At 39.3% G+C, this 27,890-nt stretch overlaps 2 long non-coding RNA genes across 2 annotated transcripts in view; one reads left to right on the forward strand and one right to left on the reverse strand.

Moving 5' to 3' along the window:
- Positions 1-8,154, forward strand: part of LOC116723422 (uncharacterized) — a 25,515-nt gene extending 17,361 nt beyond the window's left edge. Inside the window, exon 4 of the long non-coding RNA XR_004339977.1 lies at positions 7,099-8,154. This is a non-coding gene — a long non-coding RNA (uncharacterized LOC116723422). The remainder of the gene's footprint in view (positions 1-7,098) is intronic.
- Positions 5,843-27,503, reverse strand: LOC116723423 (uncharacterized). The gene is made up of 3 exons (XR_004339978.1): positions 27,490-27,503; positions 22,394-22,398; positions 5,843-6,787 (listed from the first exon to the last, which is right to left on the reverse strand). It is a non-coding gene; the product is annotated as an uncharacterized LOC116723423 (long non-coding RNA).
- Positions 27,504-27,890: the final 387 nt, after the last annotated feature.

A 27,890-nucleotide genomic window follows, 5' to 3' on the forward strand; every position in this document is an offset into this window, starting at 1 on the left:
TGTTCCTCGTCGGGTCCTCGTCAATGTTAGCTTCTTTGTCGTCAGTGTGTCCATGTTCCTGCTGCTCGTTGTTTGGACTGTGATTTTCTTAATTAAATTATCATCATTCATCATACCTGGGTCCGCTGCCTCTGCCTCACCACCAACACCACCCGCACTTCATGACAATAGCTGCTTTCCCACTGGCAATTCGCTCCATAACCAGTTAATGTGAGGTTCGGTTCTAACTCAGGTAGTGAGCTTTTCCAAGATTCTCTGTTCCTCACTATTGCTGGTGGGATGAGAGCAGCAGCAGCTGTGCTCAACTCTCTGCTGATGTTTGCAGCAACATTCAGCAATGGAGAAACCTCCAGGTTCTGGTTCTGATGGACTCAAATAAACCCAGACATTTCATTTTGTCTCATAGAAATTCATTGCTGGTCAAAACATAATGATAAAGACGCACATCAGCTGATTATTTCACTAATCAGCTGATCTGACTCAGCTGATTAGCCATATAAAAAAAATATAAAAATAGCCATATAAAATAATTACATTCTGGTGCTTTATTTTAAAAAAAAAAGTGCAACCCTTTAGATTTAGGTAATGCAGTCAAAATATGTAAATCAATATCCCTGCCTGAACTTTGTTATTATTATTTTTAAATCCAAAGGAAAAATAAAATTCACATCACAAGCAGATATTTCTTAAATCAAGTGTTTCACACTGTTGGCACTAAACTGCAGCTCTGACAGAAAGCTGACAACAGCTTCACTATTTCTCTCTTCTCCATTGCTGTCCAGTTCTTCAGAGAGACAAGCTGCTAGCAGCTCCATCATTCTGCTCCATCACTTAACACGTGTTCCTGCGCGGCTCCTGGTTACACTTATAATTGCTCCTCTATACTGAGCAGCTCTCTGAAACCAGACAGCATGTCCACAGTCCAGAGCTGAGGACCGCGCTGCAACTAATTCCACACTTCTCAAAAGTGAAGTGAAGATTTCAAAAGAAAAAAGAAAAAGGTAGATAATATAGGAAATAGCGCCCCCTTCAGTTCCAGAGTGGTGCTTCTCCTCCCTGCAGCAAGCAGAAAGGGGCGGGGACAGACCACTGCCATAACACCATATTTGGAAATGGCATCATTGCACTCCGGAACTGAGGGGAGAACGGTTTCTTATATTTTCTATGGTGCCACCTTGTTTTTTTTGTTGAAATCTTTTTTGATAACCATCATAATTAACACAAAATTATGACAAACTATGTATTTGAAAATATAGTATGTTAGTTTTACTATTTTTATTATTTTGTAAGTATACTTTAAGTGAACAAAATATGTATTTGCTCAAGTGTACCAATGGAACAATATGCTTTTAAAGGTATTTCGTGTATATTTTAAAAAATATGCTCAAAATAGAATTTTTTAAAATGTACTTAGAGCTTACTATAAAAGTAAACTACTAAATATACTGAAATTTCAGTTTTAAATTACATCTCAGTGTATACTTTAGGCTAATAAAGTATGCCTAAAAGAATATAAAAAAATAACAGTCCTTATAGGGGAACTTGATGTAATGTTGTTTAACAAAGTAAATAATATGTTCATACCTCAAAATATCAAACATTGACAGTTTTGAGGTGCTACAACAAAAACAATACTTGTCCTTAACACTAAATGTAAGGAGTTATCTTCAGTTTTACATCTCTCCAATATAATCTCTTGTTTTCAGATTTTTAACTAAAACACGGAAGCTGACTTTACCCAATCTATTTTCAGATGTGTGATGTAAGATCTGTTATGGGCTCTTTGCACCTGCTGCGCTGACGTCACAACCGCATGCGCAAATGAGTTGCGCATGCGGCTGTCATGGTAACTGTCATGGTAACTCTTTTTTCCGCTTTGAGTTACCATGACAGCTAGAAAAGACAAAGTCTTATTTCAGACGCAAATAAAACAATACTATGAACATTGCTGTCTTCCTAATATAATGGGCTTTTAAGTTTTCATGGATTTCCAAGCGGTCCTGAATTAAGAAGACGATGGTTTGTAAATATTCGTTGCTACCAGTTAAAGCTAACGCTGCACAGCAAAGTTTACAGTCTTCACTTCACTCCGGATCAACTTCTTCAGCCTAAAGAAGAAGGTAAAGGAGCTTCCTGTATTATTTCCATGGAATCACTTCTATATTCAGCCTGAAAGAGAGTTTATGGGAACAAGAGAGCAGACCAGAGCCAGACAGCCGAGCTACTGATTCGCCTGTACACACTGCTGCTTCACAAGAAGCATGCAAAACTAATAAAGCGAAGTAACACGGAGACCTTAAGGAACACGGCCATATTTTTCTAAAAGCAACAACTTTGAACCTGAAGAGTCAGCTGAACTAGAACTCCGACACCAGAGCTGCTCTACTGTTAAGCTATGGGCTTGTTGTTCCTTAGGCTTCAGAAGCAAAAAGCCTGAACCGTAAAATCCCCGTTACTTGGTCTCTGACACTAACGACAATAAACACACGTAATATACTTGAACATAAGGTAAAAATTGTCCGTTAGAATGGATGAAAAATGTTTAGATACTTAAATACCACATTTTTACAAGGAAAATGTCTATCATAAGCTAAAGCTAATGTTAGCCACAAAGTTTAAAGAAAGTAAAACTCACCTTCGTATCTGTGTATAATGAGGCGAACATTTTAAAACCGTTTTCTAGATTACTTGTCGGGGCTTTGGATTGATGTACATCATTAACTGTTACCTTGGACAAGCCCTGCAAACACCCAGTGTAAAGAGCCTTTTTCAATAGATCGGAAAAGATTGAGCTGCTTTTCCTGGAAAGGGGAAGCTGAGGTGCAAAGAGCCCATTGAATGGCATTAGCTCCTGTTCACACTCCAGACCAGATGGTGGAGGTATTGCACACTTTCAGTTTTTTTGAAAAACGCCATAAAGAGAAGAAAAGCCATGAAGCCAGAGAAGATAACAGACGCTGTTCAAATTTGCCATTTTTACTCGCATAATATTGCCTTAAAAGTAGAGAGGGCCTTGATGATAAGTAGTTTTGGTAAATTCAAGCTGGTGACATCATACTCCGAGTTAGACGACAACATAACTAGACAAGAACCGGATGGAAGTGAAATATGTGTCACCAAAGGAGCCCGAAGGGACGAAGGCTGCTAACGTGTTGCTAGTTGGTGGTAAGTTTGCTTCAAAATGCTAATTATCTTCGATTAATTATAAATAGTGCAGTACATATATAAACAAACTTACGTTGGTTTGAGAAATAGTTGTTTTATCAGTTTTATTGTGATTTATTATTATAACAATCATTCCACTTCATGTTATAACAGCATGGAAGTTTGTTGCGACTTGATATTATAATGACCCCAACACCGCAGATGTAGTTCCGCGTTGAAAAGGGTTAATTCGAATGAGTACGATCTGCTATTCCTGAGGCTACAGCTCATGCCTCTAACAAACACTCAACTGTTGTGTTAGCTTCACTGCTAACACAACACTGAACTCTCATCCTCTTCTGGTCCTGGTCCTGCCGCTCCACCAACCCCCCGCCCACATGACAAGCCTATCACATGTGAGTGGGAGTCAGCAGAGTCGGACGGAGGAAGCCCATAACACTCTACACATAACAATAAGGATCACAATGTAACTTATAACCTCAGGGGGTGCTCAGAGTACCATTACTGGCAAACACTGAGGCACTGAAGTGCTGGCAGTCTGCTCCTCTTATGCTCCAGGATAATGGGATGATTAAACACAGGTGCGCTGAACCGCAGGCACGCCCCTCCAGGGGAGCAGCCTCTGTCACCATCTGGTGGGTGAAGGATGAAGCAGCAGGGGAACAGGAAAAAACAAAACCCACAAAGAAGACCAAAAACCCCGGTTCCCAACAGCACCCCCCCCAACCCCCCCCCCCTCAAAGGTCGCCACCTGGCGGCCGAGACGAACAAAACGAGAGCGAAGAACAATAGTTCTCAGTAAGAGAAGGGTCAATAATAAAAGAACCAGGGACCCATGAGCGGTCCTCTGGACCGTAGGCCTCCCAGTCGATGAGGTACTGCCAGCCGCGACCTCACCGACGGGAGTCCACAATGAAGGCGACTGTGTAAGCTGGATGTCCATCCACGTCTTGGGCGGGAGGAGGGGGCTCGGAAGAAGGGCAAAGCATGCTGGTCTGGATAGGTTTGATCTGAGAAACATGGAAAGTGGGATGGATGCGCAGGGAGGCTGGAAGGCGGAGACGGACTGCCGAAGGGCTGATGATGGATTCTATTTCAAATGGACCGATGAACCTGAGGGAAAGTTTCTTGGACATGGACTTTAAAGGGATGTCGTGAGAGGACAACCAAACCTTCTTACCAGAAGTGTATGTGGGAGCAGGGATCCTTTTCCGGTCGGCTAGGTGTTTGTTCTGGACGGAGGTGTTATTGAGTGCGTCGATAGTGGTCTTCCAGATGTTCTTGCACCGGAGGATGTGATGCTGGACAGATGTTACCGAAATGTTATCTTCATCAGAGGAGAGTAGTGGTGGCAGGTAACCTAGGGATACTTCAAATGGAGAGAAACCAGTAGCTGCAGAAAGATGACTGTTATGAGCATACTCTACCCACGGAAGGAACTGACTCCAATCGGAGGGATTGATGGAGGTAAAACAGCGGAGGGTGGATTCTAGTTCCTGATTCATTCTTTCTGTTTGGCTGTTGGATTGAGGGTGGTATCCTGAGGTTAAAGAGACTTTGGTGAAGAGTGCTGAACAGAAACATTTCCAAACCTGTGAAATGAATTGAGGTCCGCAGTCTGACAGAATCTCCTGAGGAGAACCATGCCACCGGAAAACATGTTTGATGAGGAGCTGGGCTGTTTGAAAAGCTGTAGGGAGTTTTCTGAGGGGAATCAGGTGATAAGAAAAATGGTCAATGATGGTGAATATTGTGGTCATACCTTTAGATGGGGGCAAACCAGTGACAAAATCGATGGCGATGTGGGACCTTGAGCCTGTTCTTCTGAAGCGATGATCACATTGTTGTCCTTGTTGATAGGATTGCATTGAGGAGCTTCATCCCATGTTTATTAAGATTGCGTCCGCCTCTTCCAAAGAGGTGAAAGCGCTGCCAATAGATCCAGAGGTTATCAATGAAGGTCACTGAGCTGGCAGAGCAGCTTTTTTTTTTTTTTTTTTAATTGCCCAGCAAGGGGTCTTTTTGTGGGCTCTAGTGTCCCTTTTTCAAAGTAGGCTGACAGGAAAGGGGGGAAGACATGCGGTAAACGTCGTCGGGTCCGGGAGTCGAACCCGCGACAGCCGTGTCGAGGACACGTTGCCTCTGAATGTGGGTCGCGCTAACCCCTCCGCCACCACGGCACGCCCGGCAGAGCAGCTTTTAATCAGCCATTTGTTTATCATGAGCAGCCTGGAGTCTTTTTTGTCTCCTCATTGAGGTGATAGAATTGGACCACTGAGAAATAACTTCATTTTTAATTTTCCCATAGTGTTCAAAAGAGTGATAAAGTTCTTTTTCAGAATCCCAGATTTTTGTTTTGCTAGATCATTGGCTTCAACATGCACAACTAAAGTCTCTATATTTGGCTGATCAGTGGTTAGAGAGAGAACTTTGTGAGTTCAATCAGATACAGTGTCACCAGGAAAAGAAATCACTCGTTTTCTTGGCATTGCAAACATGACTGATTCCATTTACTGCCTAATCTCCAACAATAAGCACTTTTGGCATACCTTTCATTTTCCTGGTGGTCGCTTTGTCCTTTGGAACTTTGGAGGGGTGGATGTGTAGGATCGAAAAAGGACTTAACTCTTAATTATATTTATAGATAAGAAATAATACTCAGAGACGAGTCCTTTTGCTGCAGGCCACGGCGGGTGGAGATTTATTACACTGTTCCACAGATCATCTTACAGTACAAAGTCAAATCTCCCCAAACCTCCCCATATTCTTAGAGTCAGTCTGTTTTGGGCTCATTTTCATTGGTGTAAGTTGGTAAGTTTTGACCAATAGCATTACTGCCCGTGTTTGACGTGTGTCCTTACGTAAGAATTCCATCAGCTTTTAAATGAATGTGTATTGGAGTTTCTTTGGGAATATTCAGACCTATTGACCTCCAACATCTGCTCCGTTTCAAAAGTGCAAAACAAGCCAATTATTATTCTTATCTATCCAAACAGTTTATTTCCCAGACATTCTTTCAGTGTCACTTAGGCTTCGCACGCCAGGAAAGTTGGGAGGCTAAGTCAGATTGACCTTTTATGGCACCAAGATTTCCTCAGTAAAAAACAACTCCATAAAGAGTATTTCCGCTCTTACATAATCCCAATCCATTTGACACAATACATTTCTTTTAGGTTAAAACATATCTTAGTGCAAACCCACCAAACAACATAACTATTAATATAATTATATTCCTCTACATATCCCCCCTAAAATAAGTACACTTATTTTCTAATTAGGAATGATTTTCTTAAAGAGAATTGTATGGGTAGAAGTCTACTTATGAACCAGTGAAGATAAAATGTTAATGTAGATAACACAATTACAATCTTATTCAATATATTGTTAATGAGTTTATCTTACAGTGAATGTATAATTACAGTGCATTGCTCTCTCATGGCCAACAGTTCCACCTGTATAGGATCGAAAAACCCTGTTTGTGCATCTTTCATTCACGGGAAAAAATTCTCCTATGGTCCCAAAGGCAACCACCCGCAGGCACAAATGGAACTGCGGACCACAGTATCCGCAATGATTTTCACCCAACATCATCATTGGTCACATTGGCAAGAATTGAACAAGGCTTGAATTATAACACTAAACAAGTTCTTAGCAGCGATGCAGGAGAACGTAGTGTTGCACAGTTCTTGTCCTTGGGTCGCAGAAGTAAATTGTTGTTCCAGGTTGATGTTCCTTTGATTTTATTGTTCTGCCTCTCACAGTTCTGGTTCAGGGCCCCCAACTCATTCTGCATTGTCCATGAGTCTCTGAGTCCAGCACACAAAGGGTCCCTGAACTACCAATCTCTCTGGGTCGTCCTGAGAAGACAGAAAATACTGACCAGTATCTTGGTCAGTATTTTTCCTCAGTAAAAAGGAAAAATTTTACTGAAAGAAAACAACAACAACAATAACAATAATAATAATACAGACCTTTGGGCACTTAAATAACTTAAAAACAACATTATATGTAGGAGAAAACATAAGATACATACAAACATAAGATTATGTTCCAATTAAAAGGTCTTCATTACTTGTATAGACAAATCTTTGATGCCTCCATTATTCGATTTCAAAGTCCCATTAATAACTGGCATGCGAGCTGCGCATAAGGCTTTTCCATGTGGCATGATACATGGAAAAGCATACATGGAAATGTACATGGATACATGGTACATTTCAATTAACATATTTCATGTCATATTATTACCATCCTCTACATATCCTCCACTACACAAAACTCCCACCAGTCACTTCATTTTTCATACCTAATACCCCATTGAACACCAAGAATTATTTTTACTTATGCAAGGAATGCACTGGCAAATATGTTATAGACAATTAACAACCAATACTAGACACGCTACCTTTCCCATTATCACTCATCAGAGGGACACTGTAAATCAAAATTGTACAAAAATCTCTGACAACCCAATAAAAGAATTTGGTTAAAAAGAAAAGCAGTTTATACAATATCCAAACGTGGCAGATTTGAAACATTGTCATTACAGAATCAATTATCCATGTAGACGCATAATAATGACATCACCTTTGCATTAAAATGGTGTCAATTCCCCCAGTTATCACAGTCTTGCTCTTTAAGAGTCCACATGATTGTCCAGGAGCCACGACTCCACCCCAAGACATAAGATATAAGAAAACAATACATCAACAAAAATAAACTTCCAAATTAACTTCAGCAGTAATGATCATAACTTTAAAGAACATTCATGATGGGTTCAACAAATATGAGGCATTATCAAAATTTTCAACCCAAAAAATATTGGTATTTTAGCTCACTCAACCAGTACTCAGGTTCAGCCGTTCTCTTGGCAAATCTGCTCTTCCTGCTTCCAGTTTCTGAAAGACAGGTCTTATGGGAATATTCATCAAACAGGATTGAGTTTTGTTTAGGTTATATAAATTTATTGACCAGGGTTTTCATGCAAAAGAAAGAACCTAGGGAAAGGAGCAAAAGGGAAGCAATAGGACCAGAAACCCCTGTTTCCTCTGGAAGACTCCCATCTGCAGTTATAGATTCTAACTTTTTGTTTTTGTTCTGTGATGTTTCAAATAAGAGATTTGGTGACATTGAAATTTATTTTTGCGTATGTGGGTGCATTGTTTGTCCAGATACGTTGGACAACCTTTAGTCCAATTCAGTGCTATAACTAGTAATTTCGTCATTCCATTATGCAAGTCATTTCTACCATACAGTGCCGAAGTAGTGTAATTATTGTTACACTATATTAAGTTTAGTACACAATTAATTAGCAAATTACCCCCCTATGACCATGACTACACCCTTATGTTAACGGAATTTAACAATTTTACTGTTTTTTTTGTTCATTGTCTTAGTTTATTCCCTACAATACGTACAGATTGCAACATTTCAAGTGATCAGAAACTGAGTCGGCGCTCCGACGACTATCAAACATAGCAGTAAGCTTAAACACAAATCACTTTCTTTTATTTACATTGAGCCAGGCGCCATCGACTCACTGGTCTGTCAAGGTTACCAATTAGTGAAGATTAAAACATCATATTCCAGATTTCCCCAAAAATCTAACTGTCTGTTATTTGTTGTAATGTGTAATTATAGTAATAAGGATTAGATCATGCACCTCTATATTGTAATTCAATTCACGAGGATGTGAATTGTTAGGGTTAATGCCTCATATTCAGGATGTTGCTCCTTTTATGCTTAAGTAAACCTGCAACCAAGAGAAGGTTTTATGTTCTTACAACTAAGGTCAGTGTTGAAATATAAATATTCCATTGAACTCGTTTTGTTTTCCGTGTATTTAACTATATTGCTCTTATCGTTGATGCCGGAAGCAATCTATTGGGAATAACACTTCAGATTAAATATTACTGTTACCTTGGATAAACTAGACCACATACATTAATCACATCTAATTCATATCGCCATGTTTTTATTGCTTAGTTTATGTGCAACTTAGAAAAAATTATTTTGAGTTTGCCATACATAATTGCATAATGTAGCTTATTTTATTATTTTGCTGCAAATGGTTCTGTTAGGTAATTGGGTTGCATACTTTTCAAGTAAGAAAATTGTAATTTGCCAGTAGACTTAGGTTATAACCTATGATTATCATCCTTGTATTCCGAGAACTGATCAAATGTTACATGATGCAGATACAACCAATGTTAAGGCTTAAGTTACTCTGTCCTACTTTGGTTCTGACATTTGCTGATGAATTTCTGTTTGACGTGAGTCAGCATTAACCTGTAATGCAACATGCCCTTTAGGTTAACATTATACCTGTATAGTTTTCAATTCTATGACTAAAATACTTCCTCAACATACTTCCAATTTCAGGCTATAATATCTGGCCAATAACCATATTAGATATTTCAGATTTTGATTTCAGGCTAAATAAGGATTTTGTTGTTATGAAGCTTTTACTTTTATCTGTCATGGATGCATTTCCTATTATTTGGACCCAATTTTTATGTAGAGCTTATTGATTTAAATTAGAAATGGGTATATACGTAGTTTTATATTATCTAATAATATTGCATCTTTGTTTCACATTTGACTCGTTTATGTGTGCTCTGCTGCTATCAGTTGATCTGTGATCTGTGACAGCTGAAGGAGGAACAGCTTGTCCTGCTCTCTCCCGTCTTTACTGATAACTTTGCCTGAGCTACTTTTAAAGTGACAGTTTTTATAGTTATATTCACATTTTCAACATCATAACTGGATTACTACAAACCTAAGGACTGGGGGATTTTCATACTTTTATTTTTACCTTACTTTTCTTCATCTCCAAGTTGAACCAGGACAAAATGCCTCCGGCCGACCCCAAGGACATTAGCAGTATTATACAACGACTTCAGGTTGTAGAAATGAAGATCAAACAGCTGGAGGTGAACTTTGAAATCAACGCTAACTGTGGAAATCAGACAACTCTTCCTCAAACCAACGGAGAGGTTGTACGCCTCGCATCAAGCAGCTCACCCTGGAACGCTCTGGGTGCCAAGCCGAAGCAAAAGTCTCACACCGCAGATCCGATGAGGCGACTGACAGGGAGAACCCCTCACCTGGACGAATCAGCGTGGCCGGCTCTGAGCCAAAACCCACCTTCAACCTCAACACCTGCTCCACCAAAGAAAAACAAACAAGCAGCTGCAACCAAAATGGTTCCACCGACCCCGCTCCCAAGGACAGAGCGACCAGACCGGGCCTCAAAACATTCTGACTCTGTGGGAATCCCACTGAAAAACAGATTTTCTGTACTCCAGCCTGAGCCTCTGAGTGAAACCTCGCTTTCAAACATCAACAATGAGGCAAGTCTAACACATCCACCCCCCAAAGCTCCAAAGGACAAAGCGGCTATCAGGAAAACGAAAGGTATGCCAAAAGTGCTTATTGTTGGAGACGAGGCAGTAAATGGAATCAGTCACGTTTGCAATCCCAAGAAAACAAGAGTGATTTCTTTTCCTGGTGACACTGTATCTGATTTAACTCGTAAAGTTCTCTCGCTAACCGCTGATCAGCCAGATATTGAGTCCTTAGTTGTGCATGTTGGAGCCAACGATGTGGCAAAGCAGAAATCTGAGATTCTGAAAAAGGACTTTAATATTCTTCTGAAAACTATGGGAGCGTTGAAAATGAAGTTATTTCTCAGTGGTCCAATTCCATCACCTCAATGGGGAGACGAAAAACACTCCAGGCTGGACATGATAAACAAATGGCTGATTAAAAGCTGCTCTGCCAGCTCAGTGACCTTCATCGATAACCTCTGGATCTATTGGCAGCGCTTTCACCTTTTTGGAAGAAGCGGACGCAATCTTAATAAACATGGGATAAAGCTGCTCACTGCAAATCTGTTTCACTTTATCAACAAGGACAGCAACGTGATCATCGCTTCAGAAGAACAGGCTCAAGGATTTCTGACTAGGAAGAAACCTTATCAGGAACATAAACAAGCTGATACGACATCGACTGGAGACGGAGCGACTGTTTCCCTTCCTCCTTTTCCCCTCCCTCTCTGCTCACCCACTCATTCACAGGATTCACAAGATACACATGGAGAAATGTCTTCTGGACCGGAGTTTCTTAAATTTACAGACGGAATGAATCAACAGGTTGTACTTGGGACGTCTCTCCTTAGTGCTCACATAGCAGACCTCACTTCATTTAAGCCACCTGACTCTAACGTCCCAGAGGATCCATCACTCTGTGTTTCTGAGGTCTGAGGTCGGGGTCCAGACTTTATCTTTACACCCTTCTTGCTCCAGAATGTGTCTGGCCCCTCGGTACTGCAGAACAGGACATTACCTGTCTGGATAACTACAAGAAAATTGACAAGAAACAGAAACATAAAATACAGCGGACCTAATTCAAACATCAGACTGTTCCCCTGCCTAAAGGAACCTCAGACTGAAGATTTCTTGGCCTCCAAGTCACTTAAACTCTTTTAAATACCAGATCTCTCTGTGCTAAAGCTCCATTAATTAATGATTTCATCACTGAGCATAATATCGATGTTATGTTTCTGACAGAAACATGGTTAAATGATAATAATGAACCGATCGTACTAATTGAATCTGCGCCTCCTAACTACAATTTCTTCAGTGAGAATAGAAAACACAAAAAAGGAGGAGGCGTGGCTTCAATATTTAAGAATACCATAAATTGTAGTAAAATCTCTTTGGGTCACTTCACCTCTTTTGAGTATCTTGGAATTGAGGTTAAAGGCCGCAAACGAACTTTGACAGTAACTCTATACAAAACTCCAACTTTTGTGGAAAATTTCTTTACTGACTTGAATGAACTTCTATATCTCATATGTATTGATTATGATTGTTTAATAATTGTTGGTGATTTCAACATTCATGTTGACAACCCCCAAGACAGAGGGGCAAAAAAGCTCGCTAATATTTTAGAGACTTTTGGTCCAACACAACATGTCAAACAAGCAACACACACTCAAGGACACACACTGGACCTGGTTATCAGTAAGGGTGTGAATATTTCCAATGTCTCTGTAACTGATGTCGTCCTTTCGGATCACTTTGCTGTTATCTTTGAAAGTTCTTTATCTTTTAACCCACTTGGACAAACAGCAACCATCACAAAACGTTCTCTCACTGAAAACACAGCAGAAACTTTTAATCAAATCTACTCTTCTTCCTCACCCTTAAGCTGTAATGATGTAGATAAGTTGGTAAATGATTTTCAGTCTAAAGTCTCAGATATTATTGATTCCATTGCCCCAATTAAAATGAAGGTTTTGTCTGGTAAAAAGAAATCTCCATGGAGAAATGCACAAACAGTTAGATCTGCAAGACAACTCTGCCGTAGAGCAGAACGAAAATGGCGTAAAACTCAACTCCACGTTCATTGTGACATCTATAAAGAAAGACTATGTTACTATCATTTAACACTAAAACATGCAAGAGAGGCTTTCTTTGCAGATGTCATAAACAAAAACATTAACAATGCTCGAGCTTTATTTGCAACAGTTGACAGAATCACAAACCCTCCTGTGACGTTACCGCCTGAATTCCAATGTATTGCTGCCTACAACCAGTTTTCCAGCTTCTTTTCAGAGAAAATTCAAAAAATCAGAGCATTAATCTGTACATTCACTATAAAGTCAGTACCAATGCTGTGCCCAAACAAAACAAATACAGGAAAAATGACCCAATTTGAACTACTTAATTATAAAACCCTACAGGAAATTATAAGTCAATAAGCTCCAGTTCCTGCTGTCTGGATGTCCTACCCACACATTTCTTTAAGAAAGTCCTGCCTGTTATTGCTGCTGATCTGATCCAAATAGTAAACTCATCGCTTTCATCAGGCGTTTTCCCCCAGGCTTTGAAAACAGCAGTAATCAAACCACTGATAAAAAAGAACAATCTGGACAAATCACTAATGCAGAATTACAGGCCGATCTCCAACCTCCCATTCATCAGCAAAGTTATTGAAAAAGCTGTGTGTAAACAATTAAATAGCTTCCTAACGATAACCAACCGCTTTGACTCCTTCCAGTCTGGTTTTCGTGCTCACCACAGCACAGAGACCGCCCTCGTAAAAGTGTTCAATGACATCCATATAAATACGGACTGTGGCAGAACCACAGTGCTGGTTCTGTTGGACCTCAGTGCAGTTTTTGACACTGTTGACCATGACATATTACTAAATCGACTGGAGAGTTGGGTCGGACTCTCCGGTCCAGTGCTTAACTGGTTTAAATCCTACATAAGGAACAGGGATTTCTTTGTTTCAATTGAAAACTTCTCATCAAAGAGGTCAAAGGTCACATGTGGGGTACCCCAAGGTTCAATCCTAGGGCCCCTCTTATTCAATATTTATATGCTCCCACTAGCTCAGGTTATAACAGGAAATAATATTAGCTACCATAACTATGCAGATGACACACAGCTCTACATTACGATGTCACCAGGTGACTCAGAGCCCATCCAATCACTGAACAGATGCTTAGAACAGATAAATGTGTGGATGTGCCAAAACTTTCTCCAGCTGAACAGAAACAAAACTGAAGTTATTATTTTTGGACCTAAAGAGGAACGATCTAGAGTTATAGATCTAGAGTCAATGCACAGCTTCAGTTATTACAACTGAAAACCAGCGATCAGCCCGAAACCTGGGAGTAGTGATGGACTCTGACCTGAACCTCCAGAGCCACATAAAGACAGTCACAAAGTTGGCCTTCTATCACCTGAAGAACATTTCCAGGATTAAAGGACTAATGTCTCAGCAAGATCTAGAGAAACTCGTCCATGCGTTCATCTTTAGTCGCATTGATTTTTGCAACAGCGTCTTCACAGGTCTGTCCAACAAATCAATTAAACAGCTGCAGCTGATCCAGAATCCTGCTGCTCGCGTCCTCACTAAAACCAGGAAGATAGAGCACATAACACCAGTTCTAAAGCCCCTCCACTGGCTCCCTGTAGCTCAAAGAATAGACTTCAAAATACTGTTGTTAGTTTACAAATCACTGAACGGCTTAGCACCACAATACATTAAAGATATGCTTTTATTGTATCAACCTTCCAGACCTCTCAGGTCTTCCGGTTCTGGTCTGCTCTGCATCCCCAGAACCAGAACCAAACAAGGAGAAGCAGCTTTCAGCATCTATGCACCACAACTTTGGAACAAACTTCCAGAAAACTGTAAAACAGCTGAAACACTGACTTCTTTTAAATCTCAACTGAAAACCCACCTGTTTAGAATTGTATTTGAAATGTAATCAATTACAAATTTAACCTGACTTAATGCTGTGTTTTGATTATTGATTCTATGTTGCATTGTGTTTCTGTGTTTGTAATGATGTAAAGCACTTTGAAATGCCTTGCTGCTGAAATGTGCTACACAAATAAAATTTGATTGATTGATTGATTGATTGTCATAGGCAGAGTTATGCCTATGACAACAAAGCTTCAGTTTCATTTTTACTCCTGAAAATGTTAATCAAATTTATTAAGGAATTGCTAAATTTGTTCCTCTTTTAAAATGTTTCGTTTTCCCAGTTAGAAGATGTTAACTCTTCTTGTATACTTTAAATGATTCCACAAGTTGATCTTATGTACCTTCCAACATATTTGTCAACATCACTTATTATAGCTATTTCCTTACTTATAGTGCTAATTTATTTACTTATTTATGTTCATTTGCTTGTATTCCTTCTTTCACTTAAAGCAATGTATTTCCTAAGTGCTACTTGGTTCTATAATGCTTCAAAATTGCAGAATAATTTTAGTTTAGTTTTAATAATTAAATTGGAAATTAAATTTTCTGGTTCTAATTTGAAAGATCAGTTAATACAACCCTTAATTTATTTATTTATTTTCCTAAGAAAGTCTTATTCTGAAGAAGTGAGAAGTTTCCTAATATATATAGTTCTTAGATTTAGGTTAGTATTAAATGTACACTGTATTTCAGGAATGACCCCAAGATGTTGATGTGGCCCAAAGGGTATACTTTCAGTAGAGAGTTTTACTGAGCTTTGTATTGAGCTTTAACAACCAATTGTCAGGAGAGATCTGTTCCAGTTACCTGAAATTCTGATTGCTTAAATCAAAATGTAACTTTAGCCATATTTTTCATTGTTTGGTTTATCATACCATCTCTCCAGGTCTCACTCCTCCTGTTCTGGAGATATTTAGGTGTCTTCCATCAGAAGAAGGCGGCTAGAATGGGACAGATTGTCAGCTTCTGGAAAAGACAGAACTGACAAGAGTTGACCATGTGAATGTGATCAGGGTTGGTCTGTAATGAGACATGGAAAGTCTGATGTAGCTCTGACCTACATCTGACCTGTGGAAGTTATTGCACCTTGATCTTTCATGGCGAATAGTCAAAGTTTGACACTTAGCCACACCCACATGCTTTGATGTATAAAAAATTGTAGGATAACTTTTGACCTACTATGCCTCAAAACTGTGCTAAGTGATTTTGAAGTCTGCACATAAAAAGCTGTAGGACGCGTTTGATCAGATACGACGTCAATAAAATGGACATGATGGCGGCTTTGATCCAAAATGGCCGACTTCCTGTTGGGAGCATGGCTCCAAGAGACTTTTTTTGTTGGTCCTGACAAGATTCAGATGTGTACTAAGTTTTATAATTCTGGGTTAAACCATGGCTTGGGGCTGATCATTTAAAATATTTGAGGAGGCGCTGTAGAGAAATTAGGCCACGCACGCCAAAGATTGTTGTGGGTTCCTGTCTCGGATGGATAAGGATCGATTCCAGTGAGTTTGGTGCAGCTCGGCTCAAAACTGTGGCATTTAGAGCCAAACGTATGGCCGTGGCCATACGTTTGGCTCTACAGGTTACTTCGCCACACCCACCTGCTCCACCAAAATCCATTGGTGTTGGACACCCAGTCACACCAACATGTTTTCTGTGTCTGCACACAGTTTAATGTTGATTAAGTCAAAGGGGTCAGATAGAGACCATTCAAAGTAAAACATGACACTTTCTGTTCATGGGGCGTGGCTTAAGTGATGTTATCATTTGACCATTTGGTATTGTAGGGCCCCAATGATGATCAATCACTGAAAGTTTGGTACTCACTGAAAGTAAGTTTTGTGTAGGAGATACAACAGTTTCCTGTTTCATGGCAAGTAGGTGAACTTTGACCCCTGGTAACACCCTTTCAGCATGCACGAAAACTCACCATTTTGATAACTTTTAATCGGCTATGACATATGAACAATCTGACCAAGTTTGAAGCCGATCGATCGAAATCCCTAGGAGGAGTTCGATCAAATGCGAAGGCTGTAAACGGTCAAAATGGGGTCAAAATCGGAACTTCAATACAAAATGGCCGACCACCTGTTTGACTTGCACTATGACATTAATTGAATTTTCTGTGCATCTTGAGGAGCTCTACAGGTGAACCAAATTTCATGTCTCTATGATAAACTACGGGCAATGTGGAGGGTTTTTTGAAAGATGCCAGGTGGCACTGTTGAGCCGTTTCGTCCTTAAATTACGTAATTTTCACACAGACTTGATAAAGCCCCCAAAATGCCGATTCATTTGACGGAAGCATAAGAATAAGAAACACTACAATTACAATAGGCCTTTGCAGCGCTTAACTGCTCGGGCTTAATAAAAGTAAGAAAATCCCACAGTACTTAGGTTAGAAGTAATCCAGTTATGATGTCAATAATGTGAATATAACTGTAAAAACTGTGACTAAAAATAACTCAAAGGCAAAATTATCAGTAAGGATGAGAGCGACAGCAGGATAAACTGTTCCTCCTTTAGCTGTCAGAGTGCCATCATGTCATAACTCTAACCCTCCCCCATGCCATACATGACACTGTTGCAGAACTGAAGAGCTCCTACTGTATCCTAGTTGCATGGAGTGTTGTCACAGGTCCTTCATCCCAACAGTTGTAGGATTTTATTATCATCACTGGTCCTATTGAACTCAAACACATGTTTACATCCTTGTTGTCATTTGCAGTTTTTCAATTCCTTGTAGACTGTAGTTTATGCACAAAATAAATGGGAATTTTGTACATTCTTTAACCATTTTTAATAACTATAGTATTTTTCCTTAAGTTGTAAATATTGCCTTACTGTACAGTCTATATGTATTTGTATTTTTCCATTTACTTGTCATTTTACTACTGGTAAACCTGAATTAACTCCTTTGAGGGACATGCAGCTTAGTTATAATTCTAGGTGATTCTCATAAAGTGGGTATTAGCAGCTTAGCAAGTGGCTCTGAGGCTGCACCACCTGGTGATGACAGTGGTGTATCTGCAAGAAATTTTGAAAAAACGAGAAGTTCTCTACAGTCTTTATGCATTATTACATATTTGCAATAAAAGCTGCTCAAGTTCTGGCGCAATAGTAACATTTGCATACATCAAGTGGTTGAGTATTTACTGCTAATGTAGATTAATGTGCCTTGTCTTGTTCTACCTCAAACAGGCACAAGATCTCACAAAAGTAATTATGATGAAGGAGCTGGACTTAAAAAGCTTTTGTCTGGATTAGTGCTAAATTCAAAGATAAGGACAGTTTCTGGGTGCTTTACATGAGTGCAGGAGGCAATTTGTTATGTGAATATTATTGTTCAAGGCTAAATAGATGGTAAAACAATAGGCGTGATGTGTCACAGCTGTAAGTGCTGTTCTGAAAAGGTAAACTTCCCAGCACTAATGAATTCATTAATCTCTCTATTTATTCCTGACAAGCAATTATCTTCTCTCACAGAATGAGGGTCAGGAGGCAAGGTTGAGAGGCTTTCACACACTGCAGGAAAAATCAGATTGGAGTCATTCACCACCATACAGAGGCAGTCCTAGGTTAGTGGAAGGTGGGGGGAGGGGAAGGTGAGATGGGACATTAGTCACAGTTGAAATTCAGAACCTTCTGGTTGAAGGTTCTGGTTGAGGTGGCACCTCTGGACGGTTGCCCTCATCGCTCATATCAGAAACCACCACTGCCACCATCACCATACTTACAGTTAAGCTCAAAACTTTTCACATTCCTGGCAGATTTGAATTTAAAAGGGATTTTCACTCAATCAAGAAGTTTGATTTCGAGTCAGAATAAACTTTGCAAAAAGAAAAAAAAATCATTTTATGACAAGATGTTATGTCAAACATGATTTATATCCCTATCAACAATAAGAAGAGAAATGTTTATTGACATTACTGTGAACTTGAATCTGCCAGCAGGATCAATCATTTTGGACTTCATTCTGCACCATTCCTAGGTAGCTATGAGTTTCCCAGCATCTGAAAAGGGATGTCATATAAACAATATACTGTCTCAAATGACAATATTGTGCCTAATGGAGTATAAATCATAATACTACTCCCCTTTTGCATCTTATTTGCTGGAAGCTCTGTTTTTTTTAATGGCCCTGAACACTTTAGGGTAAAGAATGAGACCAATCAAAGCAGGGGAGGGGAACGTGAAGGTACCCACCTTGCCTGCAAGGCCCAATATTCCACCGCCAAAGACTCTACTACTGTGGGTTCTCGACTTCAATAGATCCCACCTCCCAAACTTCCTCCACTCCATTCCTGAGTCTATCATCCCAGTGTCTACTACACCTGCTGGGCCAGAAACGACCGAGAGGCGTCACTGGAGAACTGGGGTCTTCCCTCATCAAAAAACAGAGTAGCCCTAGCCAGCCAAAGTCTTGTGCTCCAAATCTAACTTAAGTAGTTAGTGAAGTTAGAGCACCTCATTGCCATTGTCCCCATTTCAAGCCCCCTCCTTTCTATTAAAATAAAAGACCTTGAATCAAAACCTGGGGGCTGGGGAAGATTGTTTTCAGCTTAGTTGTGCATATTTCTTAACTGTAACTTTCCCAGAAGCTGAAGATGGATGGATTACTGTAAGCCTAAACATTTGAGCGGCTGATAGCTGCACTTGCTTGGACTACACTAACAAAAGGCTTAAGGCCCCTAATGGTATGATACTATGAGGAAGACATATCTCTCCTATTTATTTTTAGTTTTACCTGTCAAACAAAGTAAAAGTGTCACTATATTCAAAAACACTTAAATCCAACCTCAAGAGTAAAAGTCACAGACTTGAATTAAAAATTCATGAGTTGTGAAAAAATGAATCCAACCAATTCAATAGTTTGTAAAATTATTTCAAGCAACAATTATTTATTACATGCTGTCCAGGAGGCATGCTAGCCAGATGCCCGAGCCACCTCAACTGGCTCCTCTCGATGTGAAGGAGCAGCGGCTCTACTCTGAGTCACTTCTGGATGACCAAGCTTCTCACCCTATCTCTAAGGGAGAGGCCAGACACCAGTGATGGCATAGTTACTTTGAAAAAGTAACTTTAATTGGATTATTAATTACACCTTGAAAAAGTAACTTAGTTAGACTACCGATTACTTGATTTGGAAAGTAACTAAGTTACAATAAAAGTAACTTTTTTAGTTACTGTCGGGGGTTTCTGACAACAACCCTCTGCCATCTTACATTGAGCTTTGCCAATACTTGCAAATTATTTCTTTTCTTTTTTTTTCAATTTTCAATGTTTATTAAATCCTTCAACAAGTAAACATGCAGTGAAACCGATGTTGACAATATCGGTACTGTAAAGTATACAACATTAAGTAGTTATACAGAGAAGGATCTGAGTTTTAACATTTTCCCCCCTGAATCTGACCAGAATCGCCTTGAAGCCATGTGAATGTCTTTCTCCATGGCCTCTCCAAACTCCTCCCACACCCAAGTTTTTCCCCAGCAACCACGTAAGCCTCATGGAGTTTGGATTGCCAGTACCCATCAACTGCTTGTGGGGTCTCGCAGGCCAAAAAGGCTTGATAGAACTTCTTCTTCAGCCTGACAGCATCCCTCACCAAAGGCGTCCACCAACGAGTTCAAGGGTTTCCACAGCGACAGGCACCAACAACCTTGCGGTCACAGCTCTGCCTTGACAATGGAGGCACGGAACATTGTCCATTCAGACTCAATGTCCACCGCCTATCTCTAACTTGTCCCTGTGACAGAAATGTTGCTATGCCTTCATCCATTCTCTGTGAAGACTTCCTGACATTTTTCAGAAACAAAATTTCTGATCTTAGATTGTCACCTCTTTCTAGAGTGGATCCAGTGGCTCCACCAGTTTGCAATGCAACCTTTGAAAGTTTTGAGCCTGTGTCCCTTAATGAGTTGACTAAAATTGTTAAAAAGTTAAAGCCTTCTTCATGCCCTCTGGACAGCAGTGCCAGTCACTTGTTTATAGATGTATTTGACTGTATTGGTCCATGTATTGCTATGATATGGTAAATGCTTCTCTGATGTCTGGATGTTTTCCTACCACTCTGAAGCATGCGGTGGTCCGTCCACTCATTAAAAAGGGTAACCTCAATTCCAATGTCTTATCTAACTTCAGAACTATTTCTAAATTGCCATTTATGTCTAAAGTTTTAGAGAAAGTTGCTGATGTCCAACTGCAGACTTATCTTGACTTGAATGAAATTTGTGAAAAATGTCAGTCTGGTTTTAAATTGCTGCACATCGCTGAAACTGCCCTTTTAAAAGTTTTCAACGATCTTTTAACTGTTGATGAGGGTAAATCAGCAGTTCTTTTACTTTTATATATATCTGCACCTTTTGACACTGTGGATCACAGCATTTTTTGACCCATTTGGAGTCACTTGTTGGTATTCAATGTACAGCACTAAACTGGTTCCGGTCCTATCTTTCAAATGGGAGTTTTTCTGTAATTCTAGGACAGCATTCTATGGAGAGAAAATAGTCTCAAAATATCTGTGCATGTGTAAAAGTATCTGTGCATGTGTAAAAATATTTGTGTGTGTGTAATACTGGATTTGTAACTCGTGTAAGCATCTTTGTGTGTAACTTTGGATAGTTGTTTCTGTGAAACATGATTTGTAAACCGTAAAAATAAAATAAACCTTATCCTATGCATAGAAATGTTGAAAAATTACACGAGTTGCCACATACACACACACAAAACTGCATTTACGCACAGATCGGATTACGAGTGCACAAGTATTTTTGAGACTCATTTCACGCTTCCGGCGCTCCCAGATTTGTGTGTAGATGGTGCGTTTATATGCTAGTAGAATGCTGGGTCATCTGAATTTTGCTCTGAGTCTAGTGTTTTTATCCTCTAAACGTTTCTCACTGTGCTTGAGCCGAAGTGGCAAATGTTAGTTCGGTGGAAAACGGTAAACCTCAGGACTTCCATCCATCCATTTTCTTACACCCTTGTCCCTTAGAGGGGTCGGGAGGTGCTGGTGCCTATCTCCAGCTAACGTTCTGGGCGAGAGGCAGGGTTCACCTGGACAGGTCACCAGTCTGTCACAGGGCAACACAGAATCAGACAGCACACACAACCATGCATACACACACTCACACCTAGGGAGAATTTAGAGAGACCAATTAACTGTCATGTTTTTGGACTGTGGGAGGAAGCCAGAGTACCCAGAGAGAACAAACCATACACAGGGAGAACATGCAAACTCCGTGTAGAAAGACCCCGGCCGGGAATCAAACCCAGGACTTTCTTGCTGCAAGGCAACAGTGCTACCAACTGCGCCACTGTGCAGCCCCTATCTCAGCATTTTCTTATAATATTCCAAAATTATTTATAGACATATTGTGCATTTTTGAGCAGTAAAGGAGACCAAGTGGTCTGAAAAACGACCACTGGGTGCGGAATGGTTCGCTGGCCAGAAAAATAGGCAGGCAAACCAAGAAGCAAGACGGCGCGTCCCGGTGGTCTGTCCTCTGAAGTAAGTAGAAGTTACACCTGCAGGCTTTGCTCTCCGATTATAATGAGACATGGAGTAATTATGAATAATTTCAGATTGCGTTTTATATGTCTGGTACTCTGCCCTCCTCATATGTTTCTGTTAGCGGGAGCTAATGTTTATGTGAGCTATGCTACTTTAGCTGTTCGCCGCTAAGTCCGTGTATTTTTAGTGTCTAAAAAAGATTTTAGTGTTTGGTCAATGCAGTCCCCTGCTTGGACATGACAGTGATTGTTGATCCTATGTTGAAATTTGATAAGTGTATTAGCACTGTTATCAAAACCAGTTTCTTTCAACTGAAGACCCTTGGTAGGATAAAATCTTCCTCTGCCTGTCTTTGAGATGACTATCCATGCATTTATTACATCACGTTTAGATTATTGTAACTCTTTGTACTTAGGGTTGGACCAGAGCTCCCTGCAGCGACTGCAGAGCGTACAAAATGCTGCAGCCTGTCTGGTGACCAAAACAAGGAGGCTTGAATCTATTACCCCAGTTTTGCGCACCCTTCCCTGGCTCCCTATTGCTTTTAGGATAAATTTAAGGTTTTATTGATTATTTTTAAGTGTTTAAACTCCATGGGCCCTTCGTACTTCAGTGAGCTCTTGCAGCCCTACACTCCACCCAGAGCCCTAAAGTCAACTGACCAGCTTTGATTGTATGTCCCTAAAACTAGGCTAAAAACTAGAGGGGACAGAGCCTTCTCTGTGGCGGCACCCAGACTGTGGAACAGTCTTCCTCTGTCTGTTAAGCTTTCTCAGTCAGCAGGTCAGTTCAAGTCCAGCCTGAAAACTCATCTATTCTCCCTGGCCTTCAAGACCAATCAAAGAGAAAAGGTAAAGGATGGTTGATAATTGTTGCAGCTAAATTTTAAATTGTTTGGTTTTTATTGATGTTATTAGCTTTTGGTATCTCTGCTAATTTTATATTTGTCTTATTAGTTTTACTAAACTTGTACTAATTTTATTTCCATTTTTCATTTATCTACCTGTGATGTTTGTTGTGAAGCACTTTGGTCAGCTGAGACTGTTGTAAAGTGCTATATAAATAACTTTGATTTGACTTCACTTGACAATATTTTATTAAAATTTATAAGTACAAAGCAATCTACAGCATTATTACTGTATTGTTTTTACATATAAAATAAATATTTATCTAATAAAGTCTATCATGGATCTCTTTAAGATTTTGATGACTCTGTGGTGACATCAGCTAGCTTCTGTAATGTCTGCTGGAGGCGCAGATTAAATTACTGAGAGGAACCGATTAGACAAGGTTCTCAAGGAAAGACTGGAAGTGCCCTAAACCTAGAGGAAGATGGGGGATCTCTTGTGAAAATAATACTTTGGGGGAAAGACAATGTTACAGCAGTAGGGTGTTCCTATAGTGATAGTCTGCTGCATCCTAAATACATAAATTGTAGGTTGTTCCTCTCTGTAGCTGTTTGACCCAATAATCCAAACAAACCTAAAATTTCATTATGCAAGAATGATTTTGTGCAAAAAAATTTAATGAGCATTGTTTGTAGACCCAACTCAGTGACTTTCTTACTATATTTAGTGACATTTCAGACAAAAAAAAATGGTATCGGTCAAAATCAGAATCGATTTATAGGATTAGGGTTAGAGTTAGATTTGAAGATTTCTCACCAATCGGCACAACCCTATTTAAGATGTAATACATACACGCATATTCATGACATACTTTGATTAAATTATCTTCTCTTAGGTATAATTCTAATAGCTAAAAATGTAATTTATACCAGATGAGTCATTCTCACCTGAGAATGTGAGCCAGTACTGGGCTGATTCTGTGCCTTCAAATAATTTTAATATTAGGAATTTCATGTAACTTAGAAGTTGATGTAAATGTAATGTTTGTTTTAGCCACATAAATGATCATGCTCAGCATTAATTATGTTGTGAGCAGCAAACAACATATCACCAACTACAACTTGGGGTAGTTCATTGATTTATTAATGCAGTAGCCATGTAGCCTCATGTAAAAACATTTTGCTAGATAATGTCAAACATGGAGAAGTTTTAATTATTGTTATCAAAAAATACCAAACACACCATTTTGAAGCCAAAAATACTCCAGAATAATATGGAGCCAGCCAGGAGAATCAACTCATTTAAAGTTAAAAATCAGTCTCACCGAAATACAACGACCCTAACATAAATGTTTGACTGTTGAACCAAATAATTCAAGGTCGCTATCAAGCTAATTTTCTATTAGCATACGCAAATCTTTCTCATAAATATTACATTACTAAGACACAAGTAAGCATAAATTTATCTTGGCTTTATTAAAGTTTTGCTCTTTCTTTTTTCTGTCCCTAAAGGATAAGTCCTTTTTTATATATTGTTTTGCTAATGTATCTTCAACAGGCCGGCGCTTTGGAGGTTTGGATGTGCACTGCAGTTTCCATAGCGCCTCATATTACCGGTGAAGCATGACCTCCGGCGGCCACCAGGGGGACCCCAAGAGCAACTTATTTTTTTTTTTTGCCTGTCTAAACAATGATTTCTACAAGATGAAATATATATTATTGTCCAAAAAGTTACAACTTTATAATGAAATTGTGTGTTTTTATTAATATACTCACATTGAAATCTTAAAAAAAAAAAAAAATCAGCTCCACATACGGGGCCCCTAGTGGCTCTGGGGCTTTAAGCAGCCGCTTATGTTTGCCTATGCCTTGGGTGGGTCCTGCTCAGAGAAAAAAGAATTATTATATTGTACTGTGTTTATTTTGGAAATTCCACCAATTTGTATCTAAAGCATTTGTTAAAAATAAGTTTGTCAAAGGTATGTCAGATCTGCTACTGGTAAATCATACACTGCTGTCACGGGCAGAGCAATGATGCAGTTGGTAGCACTTTTGCCTTTGAACAAGAAGGTCCTGCGTTGAAATCCTGGCATGGAATCTTTTTGCATGTTTGCATGTGCGGGTTCCACATGTCAGGTTAATTGGTCTCTCTAAATTCTCTTTAGGTGTGAGTGTGTGTGCATGATTGTTTGTCTCTGTCTTGCCCTGTGATGATCTAGTGATCTGTCCAGGGTGACCCCGCCTCTCACTCATTGACTGCTGGAGAAAGGCACCAGCAACCCTCGTAACCCCACTAAGGATAAGCATGTGTAATCGACTAGATGGATGGAGACTGCCTTCACATAGTTTTCACAAATAGCTTCTCAAAGGCACAGAAACCTCTCAGGGCAAGTTAAATAGAATGAGCCTGGTCTTAGCTAGAAACTATAATGGTTCAACTTTAGTTTATCTCTAAGATGACTGTCTAAGCTGAAATAAAACCTTGTTAAATTGTGTCACAACATAAAACGCTACTCCTGAAGACTTTTGTCACTGCTTAACAGATTACCACAAATGATCTGTGTACCACCAGATATTGATTACTCTTGTACTGCAGTTGTCAGGTTTAATGCCCAAGTGGCTGGAGGGTCTCACCTCTGACAGCCTATGTCCAACCTCTCTTTTGATTGATTTTAATGGTGAAGTATTGATCTTTTTTACTGGCCAAGGTCTCCGAGCAAGTTTCAGGTCATTTGTTGTGGTAATGCAGGACAGTTTCTTCTGGATCCAATCAATCATTCTGACATGTATCAGAAAGGAAAAACTCAAAAAGTGAGGAGGGGAAAATTTGACCCAAGCTACGATGAATCTTTCCACAATCAGAGCAAGACAAACTTATCTTTTGCACATGTTATGTTTAATATCAATCGTGTGACTATTGAATTGGAATGCACACCAAATAACAATGACAAGATAAAAGCTGAGCTTAAAATGAGGATCTTGGAGAAAGGGTCTATATTTTATTTCAGTGGCTCTCCGCTGAGGCTTTGGAGAGACACTCGGGTAATATGTTGTGTTACAACTCAGTAGTCGTTCCCCCCAGCTGGAGCGATAACAGATTTCCTAATGGGAAACCATCAATCACAATCAGCCTGCTTTCCCCCATGTCTCCCTACTTCTAGCTTTGTGAGAGAGAAGTAATAGAGGTAATAATGGAGTTTGCCTCTTTAGCAACATCACCAGCAGAAGTCTCACATTCTAGAATCACTTTTTCAATCAAAATATAGATACTTAGCCTTGCCAGTTTGTTTTTTGATAAAAGCCATTGCGTTGCCATAAGAAGCTGTTAAAAGGCTGAAGAAAGTCTAAAACTTCAATGGGAATTAGAATTTATGGAAAGCTACTCTTAAATGGGATAGATGTGTTCAAAGTTTGGTGCCTAAAGTAGCTGATTTTTTTTTTTTGTATTTCATTTCACTTCACAATGGCCTGTTAAATTTTCAGTTCTATTAACTACAGTTTTAAAAAAAATCTATATGTACACCCCTGGTTCAAGTAATCATGAATAGAAAACTCAATGAAGACTACAAAATGTTTGTAGAATTTTTTAATCACTTTATTCAGTCTCTTTACGATGTAGTGTAAGGGTACTCAAATATGTATTTTTAAAGGTGCAGTATGTAACTTTTTTATGTTCATATTTGTTAAAAATTTCACTATATGCTGAAAGTAGAAGATGAGTACGGAGACTTTGAGGGGACATGGGGAAATTATTTTTTTTTGTGTTTCCTCGCAATAATACTGATCAGTTAATGCGGCATAATTGAACACTGTAAGTCATTCTCACGGGGCCGCCATACTTTTAGCTTTAATACAAGGTTATGTAAGGTTTTTCTATGAACGTTAATATCTCTTTGTGAAATATCTGATGTTTCATATCTTATTTAGTATAGAAAGGCACAACAAAGCTGTGATATAAACAGAAACTTTCCATAAGTAGGAAAGAAATAAAAATACATCCAAACTATTTGTCAATGTCAAATTTATTTATATAGCACTTTAAAAACAGGTGTAAAACTGCGTGTCGATGTGGGTGTGACGTCACCAGGTATGAATGGGAAGGTCACTGACCTGCTGGCTTTGTGTGTATGAGGAAGCGGTGATCGGGGCGGTCAGTCCTTGTAAAGTTTGGAGCATGATAATCAAAATGGAATAAATTGATAATTGTGACAGAACAAAGAAGTGGCCTGGAGTTGATTGATACATGGACAGATGAGATTCCCCAAGTTAACCCAGTGCGGTCCTTTACCATCATTAGTTTGCCGTGTTTTATAATAATAAAACGTATTTATCATTATTAACTCTTTGGTGCAAAAAACTGATTCAAACTCGATTTATTCACTGCATGTTTATGTCTGTTAAGGTTGAGATGGAGCTGCACATGAAAACGACCCTTTAAACCATTCAGACTACGAACACAACAGAGACACAATCAAAACTGTCAGATGACTTATTACCCCACGGTAATAACTCAGAAATAGTCCAAATAGTTTGGATGTATTTTTATTTTTTTTCTACTTATGGAAGTTTCTGTTAATATCATAGGTTTGTTGTGCCTTTCTATACAAAAGAAAAATATATAAAATGCCAGATATTTCACAAGGAGATATTAACATTCATGGAAAAACCTTACATAACCTTGAATTAAAGCAGAAAGTACGGCGGCCACCGTAAGAAAGGCTTACACCATGTAATTGAATACATGGTGTATTCAATTATGTAATTGAATACATGGTGTATTCAATTACACCATGTTCCAAATTATTATGCAAATTGGATTTAAGTGTCATAAATATACAAAATTTTATTGTGTTATTAAATTTATAGACGGTATTGTGTGTCAGGGCTCTTTGAATCACTATAATTAATTTCAGAGAGCTGGTTGATAAGTTTGTCTGGTGAACTCAATTAAAGGAAATCTACTTAAGAAGGATGTTCCACATTATTAAGCAAGCCACAGGTTTCAAGCAATATGGGAAACAGAAAGGATCTCTATGCTGATGAAAATCATCAGATAGTGTAGTGCCGTATGAC

Source organism: Xiphophorus hellerii, chromosome 7 (genome assembly GCF_003331165.1).
Source record: "Xiphophorus hellerii strain 12219 chromosome 7, Xiphophorus_hellerii-4.1, whole genome shotgun sequence".
Classification (NCBI taxonomy): domain Eukaryota; kingdom Metazoa; phylum Chordata; class Actinopteri; order Cyprinodontiformes; family Poeciliidae; genus Xiphophorus; species Xiphophorus hellerii.